Source organism: Anser brachyrhynchus (genome assembly GCF_964034855.1).
Source record: "Anser brachyrhynchus genome assembly, chromosome: 11".
Taxonomy (NCBI): Eukaryota; Metazoa; Chordata; class Aves; order Anseriformes; family Anatidae; genus Anser; species Anser brachyrhynchus.
The window spans coordinates 16,907,607-16,931,022 of record NC_137706.1 but is presented as its reverse complement, the minus strand read 5'-3'; the positions used below and the strand labels follow the sequence as shown (position 1 = coordinate 16,931,022).

Here is a 23,416-nt window from a genome sequence, read left to right as displayed (position 1 = left end):
AACATATTTATTGGTGTATGGTGGTTGTTTATAAATCTTAAAAGAAATATTTTTATGATTTAAAAATGAAATAGAAATATGACAGACATTTTTCAACAATGTTTTTAAAAATTCTGGTGGTATTGGAACAACATGTTCAGACCATAAGGAAATGATTTTTTTTTTTACGTTTGTTTATCCAAATGCCCAAGTAAATAAACAGCAGAAATAACAAAGGGACTATTTCTTTGTTCTCAAATTCCTTTATCTGATAATCTCAGGCAGTATAAATAACTAAGGAAAGGTTTTATTATGTAATACTGCACAGCAATATAGTATTGCAGGTTCTTTGGGACAGTGAGTCTCTTTCCACAGTCCCCAGAACATTTTGGCTACTACTATAAACTTATTACAACCTATTTCTCTATTGTAGAGTTTTCTTACAGTACCCATAAAAGCCAAGCACCTGATACTAGAATATCTCATTTATATAGCAATTTCCATCCCTCCGTGTATGAATTTGTACGTATATGTCTGTGTGCACCAGATGGTTTACATTTGTCATGTATGTTACCATGAAAATCAATATGCATATTTATTAGCAATTAATGATTTTCAATAAAAATCTAAAAATAGAATCACCATCACTTTTAGGGATAAAAAAAATAAGAATCTGGTTTATCAGTTTGAAAATGAATGAAAAATGTTTCCTTACTGTGTCCATTAATTGCAGTTGACAAAAAGTAGGGTCCTTCACTCCTCCTTTCATGTTGCTAATTCCATCCCTCTCTCCCTCCCTCTCTCTCACTCTCTCCCCTCAATTAAACATATGAGAGTATCCCCTCCCCTTTCAGAAAGAAGCTTTTAGATTAATCATATTATCTTAAGGTTCCAAATCTCAATGCCTGCGTGACCTTTCTTCCGTTAGAATCCATTATCTTAAACTATCACAATAATCCTGGCTTTAGGGAGGGAGAGCGGGAAGCAAGAATCAAACCTAATAGATGGCAAATAAGATTAATCTATGATCTAAGTGCCGATTACACTTGGCCCTGCCCTTGAACACCCAGGTGTAACCTTGAAATTCACATCCGCTAAGACACTGCAATTGGATTGTGGATCCCTGAAGGCCTGGAAGGGGCAGCTGGCCAAACTTTACCCATTATTCCCCAGTGAGACATGAGCTGTCTCAGCCTGCAGCTCTCTTACTTGTGGAATTTGGCAGCAGCACAGCTGAATGTTTGTTTTGGGATGTTTAGCATTTTTTCAGATAAAATAATTATTTTCAGGTCCTTAATTTTTGTTTGTCAGAAGCAAGCAGCCAGAGAATGGGTGAACTTTTACCTGGACCTCACAAGAGGAGAAAGCTCTCTTTTCAAAATCTGATAACTCTGCAGAAGAAAACAGAGATATTTTCTTTCTTTATAGGCTGACCTATGGACCCTGCCAAAAAAAATGTTCCATGTGAACTTGAGTTTGCAAGGCCCTTTTTTTTTTTTTTTTCAGCCCTGAATACTCCGCGTTCTGAAAAAGGACATCTGTGATAAGATGGAACTTGGCACCAGTAACTCATGTACTATGGGTGAAGCATGCTCAGAAGAGGCAGACCCAGAGGTAATTTTTCATCAAAGAACTTTTTAAAGCCATTATTAAAACTAGCATAAATTTCCTCTGCTGCTGGCAGCTTCAACGGACAGGACAGGATTGATTTGGATATGGCAGCTGAACTTTTTTTCCCTATTTATATGTAAGGCCAGACTCCCAGCTGGGGTGAAACAGTGCAAGCTTGCTGACTCGCTTTAACCCTGCCCGAGAGATTTCAGCTGGGGAGGTGGCCGTGAAGTTCAGCTGAAGCCACCTACCCTCCATCTGTTCCATTTGGAGGCAAAAACTAAACTCCACAGCAAAGGTCCATATTTCTCTTTGTACCTCTCCTCACGCAGCAATACCCTGGCGTGGCAGTAATTCAAGAGATAAGGAATTAGAAGGAAAGTACAGTGTAGAAAATGTCAACATGAAGCACATCTGGTGGCTGGCTGACTTTAACATGGTCCTTTGGTAATCTCAGAATTATAGGGGAAGGGAAGAAGAAACAGAACGATAGAGGCAAAATCATGCAGATAGCAGCTACCACTGTGGTAACCTCGCAGCGTCAGAAGTTGTCGAGAGGTGAAATTGCTGCAGCCTCCAATGGTGAACCCTTCAGAGGACTGAGTTCCAATCTGCCAGGTTGCTGCCCACCTCTGAGAATGACATTTTAGGAGACACGAATGATGTGATTCCCTTCAGGGAACTGTCAGGCACAGAGGGCTATTGTTTTGCTGCTTCTTCACTTTCCAGATTGTGTGTTGGCTCTCATGGATGTTTTAAAAGCTTTGCTCAGCTCCTATTGCTGTGGGGACAGTCTATAAACAGCACAGCACAGAGTTTGTTACCAGTTCCCTTACCCAGAATCTGGCCTGATGGGACTTGTGGGTGCCATGTGGGCGTGTAAATAAAACAGGAGTTACCTGACCTGACTTTTATTTAATTCAAAGAGAAATTGGGGGGGGGGGGGGGGGGGGGGGGGGGGGAATGTGTGTAACAAAATGGACTGGTGAAGTGGACTTTGATCAAAAAGTAAATCTGCTCATATAAGTATTGATTAGCAACATTGCTTCTATCTCAATTCTCTTTGCAAGTACATGAAATCCTACTGGTGTTAAAGGTGCCTGTGGTCCCTGAACTGTGATATTTCTGAAGTTTTATACTGTCAATTAATGCTGGAATCCTAGGCTAGCAGGCTGAATAATGAAAATAAGTATCTGATATTAGATGTCTTCTAATTCCACAAAGAGACTCCTAAAGACTTAGATTTTAGAGGTATGTCTCTTAAGGATCCTACAGACTCAGCTCCCAGACACAAATTGTGCTTCCCTAAACTTGGAGAAACTGAAGAGCTGGTTACCATCCCATGCCTAGCAGTTGATCTAGTCTGTAAACATCCATGGACCAATAGATGGGATGCTCTGGGATAAGGGGCGCAGAGCAAAACTTGCAAATGAGAATGAGGATGATGGTGGGCAGCCAGGAGGATGCTCAGGCTCTGTGGTGACACCCGAAAACAACCAGAATACACAAACTCTGTGTCTTCTGTCCAGAGAGGGTTAACTTGCACTTGCAGCAGGCAGCCTCATGCCATTAAGTCAGGGAGAGTAATGAAATTTCATTTAATTTGTCAGGAAGAAAGTGCTAATGTTAAAAGGCATTTAATAAAAAGGGGGAGATTCTTTGAAAGGAAGCCTTTAAGTAATTACTTCAAGTGTCTTAGGCCTACTCACCAGAATATTTACATTAGTGTCTCCCAGCGCCAAAGTGTAATTAAATTAGTGCAGCATTTACATTCCATCCTGTGTTTTTTTTCTTTTTAGAAGTGTGATTTTATTAACAATTCTCAAAAAAAAAAAAAAGCAAGCCTTGATCTAATCAATTCAGGTGTTAGTATTTTTTTAATGTTCTCACTGAGAAAACTACTGAGTACGCTGGCTTGGAGAAGGTGGAGTCAGGGGGAAGAAAACTTCATCTCATTTCAAGTTCTACTTGGAGAAATGCCATTTCTTTGATCTGCTCTGGGACTGATGTCCCATATGGAGAGCCTATAAAGATGGCATCAGATGGAAGAAGGCATAGCTCTGGGGATTGCCTATTACATGGAGGTGAGCAGGGCTCAACACTGGGGCACAGGAAGCTGCAAAATACTGGAAAATATCTGATTTGCATATTTTGCTACTAAAAACTTTTTTTTTTTTTTAAATATATATATGTAATATCTTTCCAGGGAAGCATGACTTTTCCACCTTGACCTAAGTGGAATAAGTTCTGTTTTTCATATCTTCAATACAAATGTGGCATTTTAAAAGCAGATGAGAGAGAGAGAGAGGGAGTAGAAAGTCACTAGATATAAAACACATCTGTGCAAATCATTGTTCTGTGACAAAAATGGCTCAGTTTGTTATACACAGCCACAGAATTACCAGTGCCATTACCAACCAGAAGACACTGGAAGTAGATAGAAAGAAAAAAAAAAAAAGATTTTTTTTTGTAACAAAACAAAAATAATTTTTGAATGTTGAAATGTTTTGATAAACCACACAATTACATTTAAAAGTTACCTCAGGAGTTATTCTACAATTGCAGGTCTCTTTGGTCAAAAGTTTAGCTCTGTGTTCCACCACAGAGTAACTAATATCTTCTGGTTGTTAAACTCATCTGAGAACCCTGTGAGGAAGAAATTCAAGTCTCTGAATTAAATTAAGCAAAATAGAGATTTAAACACAGTTCCATTTCTTCATTGTCTAGAGATATGCTGGTATTTGTTTTATTTTGTGAAACTTCGGTAGTTAGAAATGTATTTTGAATGATGATGACTATGAATAAACAAAGAAACATTTTCCAGAGCTGCATCAAAACAGTACCTATACTTTTATATAAAATCTGAAGCTATCATAACTGCTGTAGAGCTTTCACCTCATATATAGGATCCTAAGATTCGTGTCTCTGCTTTGTCTATTTATCAGTGGGGACTTCAAACAGGGTCTCTAGCAAAATTATATGCAAGTGTCTAACAAAGTATGTTTTTGTTTCCTTTGCTTGCATTCAGATATTCCTGCATCTTGTAAATGCTTTGGGTGGATCTGAGGAACAGCATCTAATTTGCTAGGTGAAAAGTTGTTTTTGAAAAAAAATATTTTTTTAGTTTTTAAAAATTTAATGGTCACCAATACAGAGAGTTTAAGGGTCCTTCACTAGCAATACATTTACACCACATCTGGTTTGTCTGTAAGTGACTCCGAGAGATGTTCTAGCAAGAATGAGTCTTACTGCACTGAAAAAAATTAATATTCACAGCAATTAAAAGCTTTCTCCACATTGCATTCAAAATCTTTTCTGAAAGAAGGAAGAAGAACTTTGTGGCTGGGAAAAATCCTTTGCTTTTATGGCTACCTCTCTAAGCAGCTTCAGTGGGGGTGGTCAGGTTTTGGTGTTAAATCAAAGGATTTTTCAGGATAACAATAGATGAACTATTGGTAGGGGAAGAGCATGCATGTGTAACTCCATCCTAGATACAATGGTTTCCTCTTCCGTGGTACAGTGGATTCAAAGGGAATCTAAAAACTCAGAGATCCTAGAAAAATATCACAACTAGGGGAAACTGTCCAGCACGTCAGTGAAATGGTGACAGGCTGACACTCTCAGAAGGAAAAGAGGAAAAAACTGTAAAAGCAATGCACTCTGCTTCTTCCTGCCACGGCTGTGATGCTATTTACAACATTGTAAGTCCTCTTGTATGTATCTGCCTGATTCAAAGTGGCTTTTTTATTTTTTCCGGTGCTCTACAGGCTTCACAGCCTTTGAAGGACAACTGACTAAAAGTTGTGGTTTGAAATTGCTGCTTGAGTCATGACGAACACATTTTAAAGAGACTCTGGTAGGGGCAGAGCCCAGCTAGAACATGGGTGATCCTGACATCGTCAGAGATGGACCTAGATTAGTAGAACTCACTGTTCACTCAGAGTTAAACATATTTAATATGTTGGATGGTGAAGAGGAAATGAAAAGCATTGGTGTAGAAAGATGGCCTGAGCCATGGAGGTGACTGATCCCTCAAGATGCTTCTCATGTCCCATTGGGCCTTTTTCAGTCACAGATGCCCACTAATCCACATCTTCAACATCCCTATCATAATGTCTTTTATTCTATTTTTGATAGCTGTGGTATTAGGTTATTGAGTGCAAAGGTTTATTTGTGGACCAACAAGCAAAACACACAGTAAAACATGCCAGCATTGACGCCACCTAGCCATGGTGTGTCTGCACTGTTCATCAGACCTGACATTATCAACAGTTTCAGAGCCAGAGACTGCTGAATCTAGTGTCTATTGCCAGAGACTGCTGAAGCTAGTGTCTATTTACATGTGGTTCAAAATAAGCCCCTTACTGTTTTAAGAAGGTAAGACATGTTTGATGCCACAGCCCTTTTGATCACACGTCTGTGAGGGGGGCGAGGCTTCACAGGCCTCTGGGTGAGGCTTCACAGGGCTCAGGCCAAGGCCTCACAGGCTTCAGGCCCAAGCAGCACAGCGTTCCTGATTAGGGCAAGAATAAATCAATCCTGGCTGCAAAAGGGTTACACGATCTGGAGAAAGCGGAACTTGCTGAATGTTGAGAACTTCTGAAAAGCTGCACTTTTCCTATAGATGCCTGAGCAGGAGCTAATATCTTTCAGAGATCTGGTCCTCTCTCTTAAAAACACATTTTTTTATGGTAGAACAGCTGTTGTTGCTTCTGTTGTGATGATCTGGGTGAAAAGTTTGGTAACAGAGAGGGAGGCTTTAAAAAAAGAAAAAGGGAAAAAAAATCATCATCAAAAAAAAAAAAAATCCAAAAAAATTCCTCCTCAAACCCACCCACTGAAAAAAACCTTCTGCTCTGGCCTTCCAGAGGCATAAAACTTCTAGTGTTTCTTAATGCAATTAAAACAAATGCTGACGTTATTTATAACTAAATTACTGGCAGGAAAAACAACTAATGACCAAAACCCACATTTGTACCATTTAAAAAAAAAAAAAAATCCTAAAGGGAATGATTTGTAAGGATGTGGTTAAACCTATTTATACCCTGGGTTCTATTTGTTTTACAGCCAGCGGTGCACGAACAACATGAAAGGTTATCTTTGACAAGGTTTTAGCTATTATTTTCTTCCAGTGAAATGGTATTTCTTGAGAAAAAAAGGTCTTCAGAACAAAATAACAATAAATCCTGATTTAGATACATAAAGCTGCCATCGATATCACATAATATCAGTGTTCTTTCTCACTCGATACAGGCGTTTTTAAGATAAATGGTAAAACTGAACTGGAAATCCATCTGGCCAGCTGCCTGATCTAATGAATAACCCCACTTTGGCTCCTGCAATGTAAGCAGAAAGAGTTCTCTCCCGGCCGCTTTCGTCTGTCATGAATCTACAAGACAGCCGACATAATATCTGGGCGACAACAGCGTGCTAACAGTGCAGTGACTTCCATTTTCTTTGCTTTCTATTGATTTTCACTTAATAACTGGCGAAATACTAAACGTCCGCCCTGAGTACCTAATAAATCCTGCCTGAGCTTTTTATTGAGGAGAATTTAATAAAAACAACCATTGCGGCTGAGGGATTTTTCTTCTGGACAGAACACGGTGAGGGGTGGGTGGTGTGTGGGGGTATGAGGGGAGAGACATTTGAATTTTCTAATTTTTTTTTGTTGAGATTTTTCTCCCCCCATTCTTGTCACTGCCCTCTTGAGGACCCAGCATAATTTGTTTCATAGGGACCTGGTTTCTTTGCTTTGCATATATTTTCTCATTGTCCAGAGATGGCCACTGCATGCACACATGTATTGCCACAAGACAGAGAAGAAGAAGGGTGTTTACAGAAGGAAGTCACTTCCACCATGTCCATCCTACCCACCCACACTTGTTTCTTCAATGTGATTTCAATTTTGTTAATTGTTATGAAGGCTCTCTAATTGCCAAGTGCAGGGGCTGTCAGAATCCTACAGTAACACGCTTTTTATTGTCCCATTTTACAGCTATTTTATGTTTGACACTTGACACGCAGGCGTGAAGATCCCCTGTCGGATTGGTTGGCTACTGTAACAAAATGGCATTTTTAAGTTATACGAAGTGTTAAATCTGCATCCAGTTAGAAACAAAACAAAACAAAGCCCGGTGGTTTATAAGTTGACGATTAATCCTAATTGTTAGCTTGGGAGGAAAAAAAAAAAAGGCTGGAAAAACAAAAGTAAAAGGCCAACCCCCTCTTTCTCTAGCTGTCCAGCAAGCCTGCATGTGTATGTTGATATATATGCTACCATTTTCTTTTCTGAAGATGAATCGGAGAGACCAGTACAACATTCCTAAGTACAACGTATTATTTTCCTCTGCATAACCTCCCGGAATGGCTCTCTTTGCCAATAAACTCAACAGAGTTCCTATTATACAAAGCTGCTCTTTTAAAGCATTTGACAGTTTTTATTTTAATTGACACAGAGGCAGTTTCAAAGTCATTGGGTTTAATGAACAATCATCTTAGCATTTGCCTGCTCAAATCCTCTTATTCCCAGCAGTTCACAGTAAAGTTTATTCTAACGGTTGAAATTAAAAAAGGAGAGAGAGGCAAGTAGAAACGTTGAGGAGCTTATATAAAAATCTGTGAATCTCAAGTTTTGTGCAGTGCTGTTATGAAAACTACTCAGCCATGCAAAGCAATAAGAGGTTTAATTACTCATTGGTAGTCCCTCTGCTGCTCCTGATGTGGTGTGTGGTGTTGCAGAGGCCTGGGAGAGATAATTGAGGCATATGGGTGGAGTACAGCACTGTTTTGGCAGCTCATCTATTTTTTCCTTTTTTTGTGTGTGTTTGTGTGTGTGTGCTGCTGTCTCATGAGGGGTAGAAGGAGCAACAGTTTGTGGTAGAAAAGTATCAGTAGACGACCCTGATCCAAACTGTGTAAGGATCTTGAAACCGTGGGATGGGGTTTCAGTTCCAGAGAGGATGGATGCTTTCATGAGATTTTGCATGGCTTGTTCCAGCAGCTGGGACAGTATCACGGAGGGAGCAGGATATCTCATAGTATTCTGTCAAATCCATGCTATCTCAAACTAGTAGCTGCAAGAGGCAACATGCGAATGAACCCTCTGAACATCCAAAAAGATCTATTTTCAGGTTTGGTTTAATCTGTCTAATCTAGGCACTACTGGGCTCATGTGGTCAAGACTTTAATGGTTCTTAATAGGCATAGCACTGGTGACAGCTATAGCCTTTCTGTTCTGCGGGGTATTAAGGGGTGAAGAGAAGGACGTGATTATTGAACTTACAAAGCCTGGGCCTTTAAAATCATGTGGAGGGAATATTAAAATCCAGGAATCATTATTTCTGGTTTGATATCCATTTTAAGGTGCACTAATTCATGAAGCAGCTCCTTCATTACATATCTTTGTGTGGCAAAATAAGAAAGTACTAAAAGTTTCTGCTTCAGTTTATTGCTGTACGTTAATGACATTCAGCAGCTGGAAATAAAGGACACTCCAACAGGGTGTGATCAAATTACTCTCCACAGCTAACCATCAGTATTTTGGGTACTACCACTACCTGTAGTTAATGCTTGGAAACGTCTTTCCTAAACTATTTTTGCAGTTTTTACCAAATGGATAAAACAAGAAGAAATTTTATCACTATCTAAATGGAGTAATAGAGTGACAGGACATATTTGCATTCTGAATAGATTAGCTGGTCTTTTAAATATTTATTTGTGTCTATTTTCAAAGTCCTTGATCCTCTGAAATTTTCCAAACACTTCTGATTTGACAGACTGGGAAATCTGTCTGCAACTCCAATTATACTTGAAAAGATACATATAAATGATTTGACAAGTTAAAAATTAGCAGCAAGTTCTATACCTAGCAAGATTTTGTAAGCAGCAGTTCGTAATTCATGATACTTCACTCTAAAGTTCATGTAAATTCTGTATGTGTGGGGTCCTTTAATTGGTAAGCATAAAGGTGTATTGCTATTCACCTAATGTATTCTATTGCTCAACAAAAGGTTGTTGTAGTGAGCTCTGATTGTGACAAATGATTTACTATTAGGAACATTCTGTAATTATTGTTCGGTGGTACCACAGACCGATACATCATTAACATGATAGACGACCTTTTATATCAGCAAAAATAACTAAATTAATAAAAATGGCTTCATTCCAAACCCTGTCAGAAAGCCAATGCTCGAAACAATCAAGTATCAGTGATACCTGAAAAGACCAGAGTTATATTTTTGTTAAGCAAATCTTATTGTTTGTGTAATAACATTGACATGTGCTGTAGAACAGAGGACCGGATTTTCAGCTGCTGTGAATCAATGATCTAATTAATTCTATTTATGTAGAGACACACCACTCCACATCTGTCAGGGGTATTATATGTAGGATTTTATTCTACTGCTAAAAGCAAGACGGCAAATGAAGTATCAGAAAACTTTTTTTTTTTCTCTTCAAGAGTTTTGGGAACTGATGCATGTGGGTTTAGACACACTGTTTCTTCAGACAGATTCTGTTCCCAATCCAGAGTGAGTCTACTAAAAGAAATACTTTCTCCAAATTTACATCAATGTCATTTGAGTTTGGGGAGGCCAGACTCCAAACTTGGCCAGACTCCAGATTTGGAATTTAGTAAAGCACCTGAAGACTAGATTTTTATATTTTTTATTTTTTTCCTACCAAAGAATCTAAGTTAGGGATCATGAAATCTTTGTGATCCACTATTCCATATTCACTTTATTATTATAAATATCAAGCCACTAGTTCTGGAGACTGTGTGGCTTTGCAGAATACAAATAACTTGGAGGTGATGCCATTTGCTGTCTCCATTTAAATTCCTACCAATTGCGGATAATTTCTATGAGGAAATAACTGTCTTTTGGGAAATGGTGTGAGTGCCCTAGGTTATCTTCCTGGGCCTACGAAAGAGCTGGCAAGGAGTAACCCTCTGCCCCCCCCAACACCCCCCCCCCCTTTTTTTTTTCTAAAAAAGAAAAAAAACACAACATTTTGACTGATGTGGGAGCATACTTGAAGAAAATCATGACCACAGCTCAATAGACCACTCAACAATTCCTCTGTTATTGTTGTGGTGGTGGTGGTTTTTAATTATTATTCAGATTCCTCCTATATCCATCCTGTCATTCCATCTCTTTTTCCTCCTCTTGTCATTCCACTGAGCTGTTCATTACCAAGGTAACCCCCCCCCAAAAAAAAGAAAAAAAAAAAAGGTAAACTAAACTCAGTTGGACACTTGTCACATCTCAGTGTCACATTTATCTCTACCTTGTCTTTCTTGGTCTCGTTCAAGTGTAAGTTGCTTTGGCAGAAACTGTGTTGTGTATAGGTGTTACACACCTGGCTTTCTCAATTTTCATGTAGACACTACAAGGATAAATATGGCAAATAAATATTAGGTGACTGGATCACAAAACTCTGCATAATACCTGACTTGGTTTACTTCCCTGCAATAAATTCTCAGGGTGTTTTTCCAGGGACACATGCTGAAAGAAGAGCAAAAAACAAAAACAAAAACAATTAATGTGCAGGTCATTGTGTTCTAATAGGCAAAGAACAAGTTTTTGGGACTTCATTCCTTCCGCAGCTGTTACTAACTCACTGTGTAACCTTCAGCAAATCCCTTTATTGCGTCTCTGTAAAATATCGGTAATGAATTTACGTTTTGTAAAGTGCTGGGGGATCCACAGATGAAAAGCACTATATAAGCTAAGTGTTATTAATGTGATTCACTCAGTGAAATGAAATCTCTGTTGAGCAAAATACTGTTCTGTAAAATTTATATTTAAAGTTACATATTTTACAGCACCAAGAGAATGAAGGTTGTGTCACTGTTTCCAACATATAAACTATATTTAGCAATTTATTCCTTGGCTTCTCTCTAAGTAAAAGAAAACAGCTTGATGTTTAAAAATAACATTTTGTAGGCTTGACGTCCATAATTTGGACTGGAATATTTTTTAAACAATTATTTAAAAAGAATGAAAAATCTCTTTCTGCTCATATAGAATAAATTTTAATTCTAGCAAGAGCCATATGTATGAAGATTAGCCATTTATCTTGAATAGTTATTTCAATTTCATATGAACATTGCTATAGAAAAATGTTTCTGATGTCAACCATTTCTGTATTTTCTTTTAATGCATAGCTTGCCTTTTCTGGCATCCTGTGAAACACTGGAGTAGAGTTTGAATACTGGGTAGTAATTCAGTTTTGTAGTAAAACCTCTCTGTTTCTGCTGCTGAGATGAGCTAAGTTGCAAGAGGTTATACAAACTGCATAAATGTAGGGAAGTATATTAGACTGTTAATAATCTTTTGATTTTATTAATTGACAATACCTGTAACATCTACAAGGAAATTGAATTGGTTCAACCATCTGAGTTTTAACCCAACATTCTTCCTTCCTTTTTTTTTTCTTTTTTTTTTTTTCTCAAAGAAAGCACTATCATCACCGATGTTCTCTCATAATCCATTTGCAAACATCTTTTTATATTGAAATCTCCTGGTTCACAGTGGCTTCTGCCAGGAATACAGCCCAGCTTTTTTTTTTTTTTCTTGTCTTGAATCAATTCATCAATTACCACTATTACTTGAGTCTAGGGAAGGAAGAAAAAGCTTTTAGAGAAACTTACCAGAGGTTATAGCTACTGAAGAAGAGAAGAATCTGGATTCCATCTTAGGACAAATGTTGGTGTGATTCTGATGATAACCAAAATGTTTGTCTAAGGACTAGGTTTGTCTCTCTGGCTCCTACTTGATAACACCATTACCAAGAGACCCCAGAGTAACCTTAGCCATATAAGCCTAATGTAAGCCATTGCCTCATATAAGGAGGTCAGACTAAATTGACACTTTTTTTTTTCTAGTTTTGGCATCTGAATTGCAGCTCTAAGCACCTACCACATGAGCTTTTTTTAAAGTTCATCCCATTAGATATGAATTATTTTCTATAGAAATCTGTTTGACCCACTACAATATTCAAAACCCCTTTGAGGAACTTGAAGAAACACTGAAGCACTTACCCAGTTATTTTCCTCACTTATTATACAAGACCCAGGTCCTGATGGATATGATGACCTAACTTATTGTGAATGTCTGGCCACTAGACATTAGCTTCACAAAAAATCTGGAGGCTATAGTTAACCTGGAAAAGCATAGCTCTGAACTGTAAATAGAGAGTACCTACAGCAAAATGTAAATGTGAACCCATCTGAGTAAGGAGGTGAAGAAATGTTTTGTAAAGAAAAGCTCACAACAGCCCCTGGGGCCATGGCCTTGTTTATTAAGGTACTAGCATGAACTTTCTTTGTGGAAAGGTCTATAGCTGCTTTTTATTTCAATATAATATAATAAATATAACATCACATAATATAATGAAATTAAGCAGGTATCAAGACTATTACTAATCTCCAGCAACCACAAGAAAAGACAAGCCATTTTGTTTATACATTTCCTTGGAACTCTACATGGAGATATTAAGTAAATCTTGCAACCAATTTTCATATATATATATATATTTATTTATTTATTTTGAATAGGCCGTTATTTTCCAGATTTTAAACTCAAAGAGATATTCTTTGTCCATTCTTGTAGATCAAGGCTAGGCTTCTTCCTAGCAGTAAGCAGTCATTCTTTGAAATTGTTTTCAAAGCCAAATGTTGGCTGAAACTATTTTAGGCCTTGCCTTTGCTACCTTGGCCCTATCTGAAAGGAAGAAGTTTGCCCTTGAAAGAGAGTTAAACTGCTATGATTCACTGACTTGGAAGAATTGCAGGATGCTGACTGCCTGAAGTGGTGCCTCCCACTGGACTAGTGCAAGTTTCCTTCCTTCTTGTCTGACCAGGCCATTCAGAAGTTAGTCAATTCCCTGGTGGTTATTTCCAAGGAATCTCCAAAAAGGAAATACCCAGCCCTGGAAAGGTAATTTACCTAGACAGGATTTGAAATGCGAGGTTCTCCGCTGAGGGAGAAAGTTCTATATCCCATCTGGCTGTGGGAATACATCTTCGCAAGCTTTTTATCCCTTGAGCTAACAACTGCAGACGTTCTACTGGGAGGTGTCCTATAAAATCCGAAGTACTTGTAGATCCATATATTATCGCATCCGGCCTGTTCAAGCCAGAACTGTGGCATATCAGTGTTCTCCGAGAAACATTCTTGGGCAGAGCAGCATCCTCAGTTTGAGAATGGTTTAAATCCTCATCTGTGTGCGATGTCTCCTGAACAGAAGCTATTTTTGACTTGGTGGAGGCACAAGTGGGAGGAAATGCCAGCTATCTGCCTTTAGGGACTAGCTGTAATTTGTTTCCTTTGTTCTTAAGGAGCAGATCCCCAGCTGGTGTGAAATGGCATTTCAGAAGAGCTACTCTTGTGAGAAACCAGTCCTAAAGCCTGCTGCACTGGTGGAGCCTATTGCTCAGAAACCGGTCTCCAGGCCAAAGTATGTTTTACTTTACCCAAACACAGTGATGCTGTTTGAAATCTAAGAGACTTTTAGGTTGACAAATCCCTTTGCACAATATGTAATTTTTAGGGTCTGAAATACACTTCTCAGAACCTCCAGCTAGATAAAATCTTTACCACAGAATTTCATTTTACTTTGTTCTACTTTTTTAAAGCCCAGTTTACTCCTGAAGGAAATTCACTGGAAAGTAACTTATAAGGGGCTGGAATGACTGCACACAAATTCTTAATTCTTATGTCAACAGGTAGCAGTCTGTGCCAAGCTCTGGAAAAGCTCATGGTAAATGGAAAAATCCTCACCCTTGTGCTGGGCTATCTGGGCTTTTTTTTTTTTTTTTAAATATTGGCTACATTGTTGTCTGTGATTCTGTGATTTTCCTCCATTTTCTGTGAGGAAGATATCGCACCTGGAGAAATAGGCTGGTCTGAGAGCACCAACCCCTTATATAAATTAAAAAAGCTTTTGGTAAAATACAAATGAACACAGTTTTCATCCTCAAACACGTTGGCTTTGACTCATTTTAAACTGTAGCTTAAAATATGCCTCTTCCCACCACTTCTCTCCTTTCTCCTTCCCCCCTTCAGCAACAAAGCAACACAGTTCAACAGCACAGGCAAAAATGCTTAAGATATCTTCATAAAAACAAACAAAATGAAACAAACAAAAAAAACAACAACAAAAAAAAAACACAGGAAAAAACGCCCCACTCCAAAAAGTGTCTCCAATGTATCGGTATATTGAAAAACCTTGACAACTGTGTGAACATATTTTCAACACCTGTTCAATACTTAACCAGCTGCCTCTTCATTTCAAGGTTTGTGAATATTTACCTGCTTGTTCAATACACTGGGCTTAAAACATGCAAAAAGATGCAATAGGAGGAGTTTGTGACAGTTCCTTATCACAATCCCTATTATGAATTCAGAAAGTGAAACTTTGTGGATCAGGTGGACAAATTGCTTTCCTTTTCTTGTGCATCTCTCTTCGTCTCTATGCCTTAATTTCCCCTTCTATAGAAAGTGCTTGAACTTCACTGTGATCTACTGATGAAATCTGGTTCTACAAACGATGGGTTTTCTTACTATGAAAAATAATATCCCTCTTTATTTTATTTTATTTTATTTTATTTTATTTTATTTTATTTTATTTTATTTTATTTTATTTTATTTTATTATTTTATTTATTTTTTAAGTGACTCGTAGTGCTGCATCAAGGGAACTCAAGGTTTTCAAGTAAGCATCTATGTTTTGGGCGATTTCTGGAAACTTCCAGACACTATAATGGATTCATTTTTTACTTCTGGGGAAACATAAGCCACAACACATATCACATGTGCTGAAAGGCAAAACCTGGAATATATTTTTGTTCCAGCTCCAAGTAAAGAACTGCCCTTCTCCATGATGGCCAAATTGGATAATAACTGCGGTGTATATTTGACTACTCGGCTGGGGAGAAAGGACAACTTCCTTGGTCTGGTCATTGAGATTTCATCCTTTACACCGTTGTTATGGCTCAGGGCTATTTGCCAAATAAGGGTTTAAAAGGACTGTTCCTTCCTTGGATGCAACTCTGATATGGATACATAAATGCATCAGAATTTTTTTATGCTAGAAACACACTTTTCTCACAACTTTAATTTTTGATGTTAAAGATAGAGCTGTCTCTCGCAACACAACAGGCCTCAGACTTTCACAGCTCCAAGACATAGATGTCTGATTACTTAAGCTCTATTTGAAATTAAATTCCAGCCTCAGGGGCATTTTGATAATAAATTCATTTAGGGAAGAAGTTTATTTCATAGACACAAACATCCTCTGCAGCTATGCTCTTTGCCAGTATATCTGCACAGAAAATTTTAGGGTACTTTCCCCACATTTCTCCTTCCTGTATTCTTTTCTATGGTTTGCTTACCTGATTCATCACTTCTTTTGGCAGGTGGTACGCTCCTGCACTTGACTTAGCTTTATTGCACTTCCAAGTTTTCCTCAAGCTAAACATGTCTACATCATTACTTAGCTCTGCCTTGGAGGATGCCACAAGCCTGCCAATACAACTGAACTTTCTTTCCACCTCTTAATCCTGCCTTGTATTCATAGCAGAGTTCAGTGCTACCCATAAAATCACCTTCATGGCTATTTGTTTCTTCTCCCAGCATCCCTCTAATTTGGGGGATATATAGAGAGGAATTAGAAAGCAGGCTGGAAGTGAGGCACACAGACTTGTCTCTGGCTGAACCCAGGTGCTCAGAAGCCATCGGCCAAGCGAGCACTGGGTATGCTGAGCACCCATGGGTGGGGAGCTGGGAGGGTGCAGGAGACCTCATGGGCAGGTGGTGAGTTTGGGCTGAACCGTGATCCCGAGCTGATACTGGTTATGTGTGGAAGGAGAGGGAATTTCAAAAGAAATAGTGTTTTTGCCTTCTTCACAGGGAAAGAGGAGAAGTAAATAGAATTTTAAAAATGAGGCTGAGAGAAGTGAATAGCTTTCTGCTGGCTTTTGTGTCCCCCAGGAATCATTTCTGATTCTGTATTTTTGTTTCTAACAAATTTAGACCATATTTTCCCGTTGCTGTATTTCAGCCTTCTTTTGATACCAGACTACAGTGGCTTATAACAGTGATCAAAATGAATGTTGAATTCCCAAGGACTTTACTGAGGTTGCCATATCCAACACTTAGAAAAGCATTTTGAAAAGGGGACTAAGGATTATTATTCCCATTTTATGGACACAGTGTCATATTATTGCAGACATCAAGAGGAAGGATTGCCTAGCATGTATTTCTTGTCCATAGGAAACCAAGCAGAGAGGTAGAAATCTCAAGATAAAGAATATTCCAGCAAATTTGTAGACCGCTTCCAGCAAAAAGATAAGTGCTCCATCTTCTGTAGTTTGCCTCAACTTGATTTCTACTTTTTTTTTTTTTTTTTCTTGCTTTAACCTCAGCCAGGAAGAGGGGAAAGGGAGAGAACATTGATGAAGGACTTGCAGGAGTTTTCCTTGTAGCTAAATTCTGCTATCAACCACTTCTTGGGAAATCTTGCTTACAGGGACTGGAGTTTAGCACTGCATTTGCATTCAATGATAATGATTTTCTTTTAGTCCAGCTGGGATAACTGCAAAGATAGTGCCCAACTGCAACTCTGTTGAAGGGAGAGTGCAAAATAGATTACACTCCTATGACGACTGGAGCAGTGGGAAGGCAAAATGATCAAGAAAAATCCTCGCTGTTAGAGCCATAACAAGGACTCTTGATTATGCAGGTTAAAATAACTTTGTGGCTGTGCCTTCTATCCATTTTTATTATCACTTCCAACTGAGGCACTTTTTTTTTTTTTTTTAAACAGGTAAAGCTTTAAAAAAATACCCTGGATCTTTAGATAGAATTGAATGCTCTGTGACTTTAAATGAAAGCTCTACTGTTGTTGGGCAAATAAATTTAAACCACTTAACATGGCAGAGAAGGTCAGGCAAGCTTATTATAGTGATCATAGCGTTACAGCTATTGCGATTGACCGCTGCTCTTTGGAATCACCAATAATCAGAGGCCGCAAGCTGTGTTTGCAGAGAAAGGTCATCATTCATTTTTTTCGAAGCATTAATATCTTTTGTTTGTTTGGCTCAACATGAAACAGGAATCGATAGAGGTAATTCACAGAGCAATTAGCCCCTCATCTGTCAAACGGTGTCTGGGTGTATTTAACAAAAAGACCTTTGGAAAGGTTTAAAAAGGAGGAAAGTGCCTGTACAATCAACAATTTATATTTTCTACATGACACATTGTGTATGTATCTGTGAAGAGAAGGGACCTTGGGACTAAAAAAATATACATAAAACATGCTGTAAATCTGTACTCAGACTTTGAAAACCCACAGCGAGACAAACTGTTAACTGACTTGGAAAAGTTTTCCATGCTGTTCTTAGCAAAGATAAAAAATTTCTACCCGAGGCTCAGGGAACAAGTTAGACAGTTGTTCAAAAACTTGTCGGATTAACTACATGAAAGGGAATGAAGCTGCATATAAAACATAGGAAGGCAGAGACAGAGGCAATAGGTCCCTTGCAGCCCTGATCCTACAGTTTAAGGTTTTTTGAGCCACCCCCCCCCCCCCCTTTTTTTTTTTAATTTCCCAGAGTTTTTTTTATTTTATTTCCCAGGGGTTTTTCTTTACCGGGACACTTAGAAGAGTTAAGGAAAACTGAGAAAAAGTGCAGAAATCAGAACATAAGTTATTGCTCTGTTACACTTATGCAATCTTTATATAAGCACTATTGAACTCTCAAATTTGAGACACTGAACTGGCCTGGGAGGATAAAGCTACAGTAGATCAAGGGCACTTTATTTCTGAATGTGAGTGTCTACCAGGGGATTTCATATACTTAAAGAACTGGCTGCATTGTATCTGTGTTTGGAGGACTGGCAAAGAGCATACAGACTGTTAAAAAGAAGGGTGTATTTTAGAGGTATCATAAAAAGTTTGGAGGTTGTCCCAGAAGTTCAGATGCTTACTCCAGATAAAATTTGGCTATCTCAGCCTCTAAAGAATAAGTCTCTGGACTTTATTAGTTGGGTAATTGTAGGGTAAGCTTTCCTCATTTTTTGTCTAAATGCTGAAATTCTATATAGCATCAGAACATTTGGAGTTGTTGAAAACTAAAACCTATTCTGAAGTCCAGAACTTCGAATGAAATTTTAAAGTCCCACCAGAAAATTTAGAATTTTTCTCCATTAGCATCTTTGTTCTCTCACTGATTTGACACCTTTCCTGCAGCACTAATGTTTTAATTTTAAATTTTAAATTCTTTTTCTTTCTTTTCTTCAGGATACAGAAGGTGCCGGGGAGTACACCCATTGATAATAGGGGAAATTTTGCTTAATTGAAGCCTTAAATTGGATCTTTGGTGCTATAGACTTATGTTGATGCTCATTGTAGTCAGTCAATACATTTAAATATGTTTCTATCATTAGGGTCCACATCAAGGTCTTCAGATATGGAAAGAAGGTGTGCTAAGACATGCTTCCTTCTATGTCATTCTCTCTTTAGGGCCTTAACCCTGTCTCATTATCAAAGGTACCAATGGCAAGTGATGGAAAAGCAAGAAAAAATTAGTTCTACAGCATTGTTGATACTTTAAAGTAGATTTTAGATTCTAGCTATTTTCCTAGATCTTCCTCCAACTCATTTTCAGCCACAATTTCTGTGATTTTTTTTTTGGGCCTTTTTTAAATGGAAATGCTCACTGAAATTATTCAATACTTACTTTATAGTTGTTCATTTTAAATTCCAATAAAATAAGGAGATCTTCCTCATGACATCAAAAAGTCCATCAGTGATTAGTGAAACTTTTGTCATGTATTGTGATAATAACACACAAAAAAATCAAATGTTAATATTCTAGAAAAAACAGTTCTATTTCATTCTGAAGAAAATATAGAGTAAAATATTCCAGCCATCTTTCCATTTGCAAGGTCTTAGTTTCTTTATCTTCAAAATTCAGTTTTTACAGTGAATCATAAGTGAATTGAATTATCCTGTCTCAATCAGATTCCTAATAGGCTGATCACCATGTCAGATCTCTATTACTGGAGCATTAGCTGACAACTGTTTCATTAGTTTCTCTGTTCCTTTGTTTTCTTTTCCTTTTAGATACTGTCATAAGCTCCCAACACCACTTCTGGGATTCCGCTGAGATCAAATGTACAAAAAACTTTTCCCTAGTCCATACATGCTTTTAAATTGAAGGCATCCAAAACATTACAAGCTAAATAGTTGATGAATTTTCACTAATATTTCACTAATTCTTGGCATTTTATTTATTTATTTTTTATTTACAGAGCTGCTCAGATAGTTTGAGAAAGTTCAGAAAAAAAAATTCAAATTCTCATTTGAGGGCAATCAGTGGTCTGTAAGATAGATCAGATGGCCTTCAAAGTCCTGTAATCTTTGTGATTGAAGTTCTATTATTTTTTGGTGTTTTTTCAATTAAAAGTTTGATTAAGTATGCTTGGTGGTTCTTGATGAATTTGGAGTGCTGACAATGCACTGTTTGCCCCCAAAGTGTGAGAACCCATGCTCTAGAAGAGGGTTATATTGCTTTCTCTTTTAATAATGGTGAGTTAAATTCTTGCAGGCTCTTCTGTGATTTTTCTCTGATTTTATGAATCTATTCTTAGATTTAGTAAGATGGATAGGCTGCTGGGGACTGTGCTACTCTGTTATTGTCACTGAGGTAGGATAGTCCATCAGCAAAACACCTCTTAAATATCAGTCCTGGCTACCATCCAGAGAAAACCAAGACATGCTATTGAACAACACTTAGGACCAAATCTTTCTTCCTCCTCTGCCACCACTAAGCAAATTCGTTAAAGGTCTTGGCCTGTATTTAAAATAACATGAGCTTAAAGAACTTGCTAGTGTTTCATCTTAGAAGACATTAAGTGTTAGAGGAAAGGCCAAAAAATTGTTGGCAGACTCTTCATCCAAGAAGTTCAAAGATGGTGTTGATACCTAAATGTCCAATCCATCCTTGCACATCTGTTTGCCAGGCAACTTGTCTAAAGAGTTGGGCAGGGTTTTCAAAGAAGCAAATGACAGTGAGATGCCTGACTACCATTTATGCCTTTGAAAAATCTACCTTCTTGTCTACAGTGACGTTTCCCCCAAAATTTACCATCAGTGGTAAGAATAAATGGTTTTGACAGTCACTCAACAACTGCAAGCAATTAGAACCATCTAGATCTGCAACGACTCTACATGCCACAGCATTTAAAATACCAGCAGTCAGTTTGTTAGCACTCCAACTGGTGAGCACAATCTCTGTCTCTATCTGTGAAACATTTCCAGGTAAGGCAGTTATGAATAATTGCCGTGGCAAACAAAGTTAAAAAAAGAGGTGGAGACCTTTGTGCCTCAGAAGATAAAGGGAAAACAAAGCGTTTAAAGTAGTGAAAGCCAAAGAACTTCAAGAGAGAAAGACAAAGCTTATTTGGTGGATTTGCAGTAGTATTTTTACACATTGCAGCAAGTCAGAACTGGAAATGAATGAGTTTAAGATATGCTGTCATTCAAAAAAGAAACAAAGCACTAATTGCTATTTGGCATCGCATATTTGTTTATATTTATGACTGGCTTTCTTAAAAGCCTGACTTCCTATTCATGTGCAGGTTTCCTTAAACAGTTTTAAACTAAACAATTAAACTTTCATTCATGGATATAATCTAATAGGAAGGAATTCTTCTGTCACATTGTTTTATGCTCTTGATGAAGAAAATATTTCAAATTAGCTTCATAAATGTTTTAGGAAAATAAAACCCTGTAGGACAGCAGCTCTCAAAAATAACTCACAATATGTTCCTGCATGGTAGAAGATAGCAAATCCTTTTTTTTTTTTTTTTTTTTTTTTATGGCAACTTCAGCAGCTGCATTTTCTTAGCTGTGAGCAACATTTCTTGTGAATTAGAGAGGGGATATTTATCTCTGTTCCACAAAGGCCCAGAGTACACCTGCTCTTTATCTCAAGGACCTGTCCAAGGGTAATTTCAAGACCAGCCTAGTTTTCTAGACTGTTGGCAAATCTTCAAGTTTACCCTCAGGAAGAGTCAAGGGTGTGTGTCCTCCAGAAGGTCTGTGCCCTGTTGTACTGAGCAAGCACAGCAGCTGGACGTGAGTTTTCAGCCATGTGCTGGACCATGGAGCATCCTGAGCTTACAAGTGCTTTCTTCAATGACTCATAAAATAACAGAAGCTTAAGAAATTTGAATGGTTCATCTCTGAGGACGGTAAATTTTAAAGGAAAGAGCAGACAAAGTGTAGAGATGGTAAAGGAGTTTGGCACAGATGACAGAGAAAACATATATCAGAGGCAGAAAGTGAACCAAATTCCAAGGCAAGGACAGTTGCTGTGGTCCACTTAGGAGGCCCGTAAACAAAGTCTGCATTGAAGCAAAAATATTTTCACAAATCATTTTGGCTTTAAAGTATATTTTACTATGAAGTTTTCAGTTAGTGGTGTTGTTAACATCAGGCCAAGTCCTGAAATCCTGTATTCAAGTAAAAATTGCGACAGAAGTATAGAATAGCTTCTATGGTGAATTCAATAGGTATGAGATGGAGAAATGCACCCAGAAGAAACCTCAGGCCTAGATTAGGACAAAGCCATACTTGCTTTCTACTGGAGCCTTATCGTGTCCTTCTGTACAGCTGTAAGTGTGGAAATACTTATGCAGATTGCTTTCAGAACCTCCATAAAGCTTTACAGAGGTTAGGTCTGTTATTTATCAAGATCCCGGCAACTAGGGGTTTCATATTGCTAAATTTTTTAGGGCCTTTATGTAATGAGTTTTAGGCCACAGTCACATCTGTGCAATAGAAAGGGCACTTCTAGAAAGAGTCCAGTCTTTGGACTGGATTTTCAAAAGCACCTAAGTGAGCTATACTTTTTCAGAGACTTGCAAGTACCTTTAAAAATCACATCCCATGAGATCTGGATTTCAGAAAACATTCAGGATGACGTGAAGGATAAAGTGCTTCTAATAGTAATTGCAGCATGAAGGCTCTGCCCAGGCTTCTTTCCCTTTTACTGAATTGCCAGAATGTTCCCTCAAACCAGGATAGCACCCAGTGGGCCTGGCTTTTAATTTTACCACCTCTAGCTGACTGTAAGGATAGCATGTTTTGTTTTGATTTGATTTGGGTTTTGGTTTTGCTTTTTTAAATTTTATTTTTAAAATAAAGATCTATTAGGAGAAAACTGTTAATTCACCTACAGTTAGCAGTCTTGTGCTTGAGAATCTGTCACTCTGCTGTCGTGTCTCATCTTTATTGTTAACCACTCGTAGCTGATATATAGTCCCTGTTAATGTTGTTTCAGTTAATAAGTCTTCTCATGTACCCTCAGAGTTCTAGCACTCCGATTTACTGAAGAATGGCCTGAATGTCCAATATGTAAGCAGAACTGGATTTTCAGTTCCTTTCTTCCAAAACAGTAATGAAATGTTTTTCTTTTGTGTTGGCTCCGTCTCAATCTCTGTCAGACTACTGTTTTTATGTGGACTTGTTTATGACTGTTATGAAACCTTAATAGAGATGTCTTCTGACACCTCTCTATGTACAAGGTCTTGATACCTTCCTGAAGCCCCCTCCCTCTCCTGCAGATGTATCATAGCTACTTAGATATTTGATCCCTGTGCTCCCAGTCAGAATCTTGTGACAAATTGCTCTTTTGCATCATTGCCAAACATACTGAAGTGAAAACATGCCTTGGGTGGGAAAGGAAACCTAGTTATACATTAAATGAAAGCAAAATTAGGGTCCTGCTAATAAAATTAGATTTTCTTGACACT

At 38.0% G+C, this 23,416-nt stretch overlaps 1 long non-coding RNA gene across 2 annotated transcripts in view; it reads left to right on the top strand.

Annotated features, from left to right (window-relative positions):
• Nucleotides 1-23,416, top strand: part of LOC308201021 — a 71,090-nt gene that overhangs the window by 21,237 nt on the left and 26,437 nt on the right. The window contains exons 2-3 of one of the 2 annotated variants that reach the window (XR_013956002.1): nucleotides 1,486-1,593; nucleotides 6,844-13,852. This is a non-coding gene — a long non-coding RNA (uncharacterized lncRNA). Of the gene's footprint in view, nucleotides 1-1,485; nucleotides 1,594-6,843; nucleotides 13,853-23,416 lie in introns of those variants that run through there. The other variant, XR_013956001.1, reaches the window with a different exon arrangement.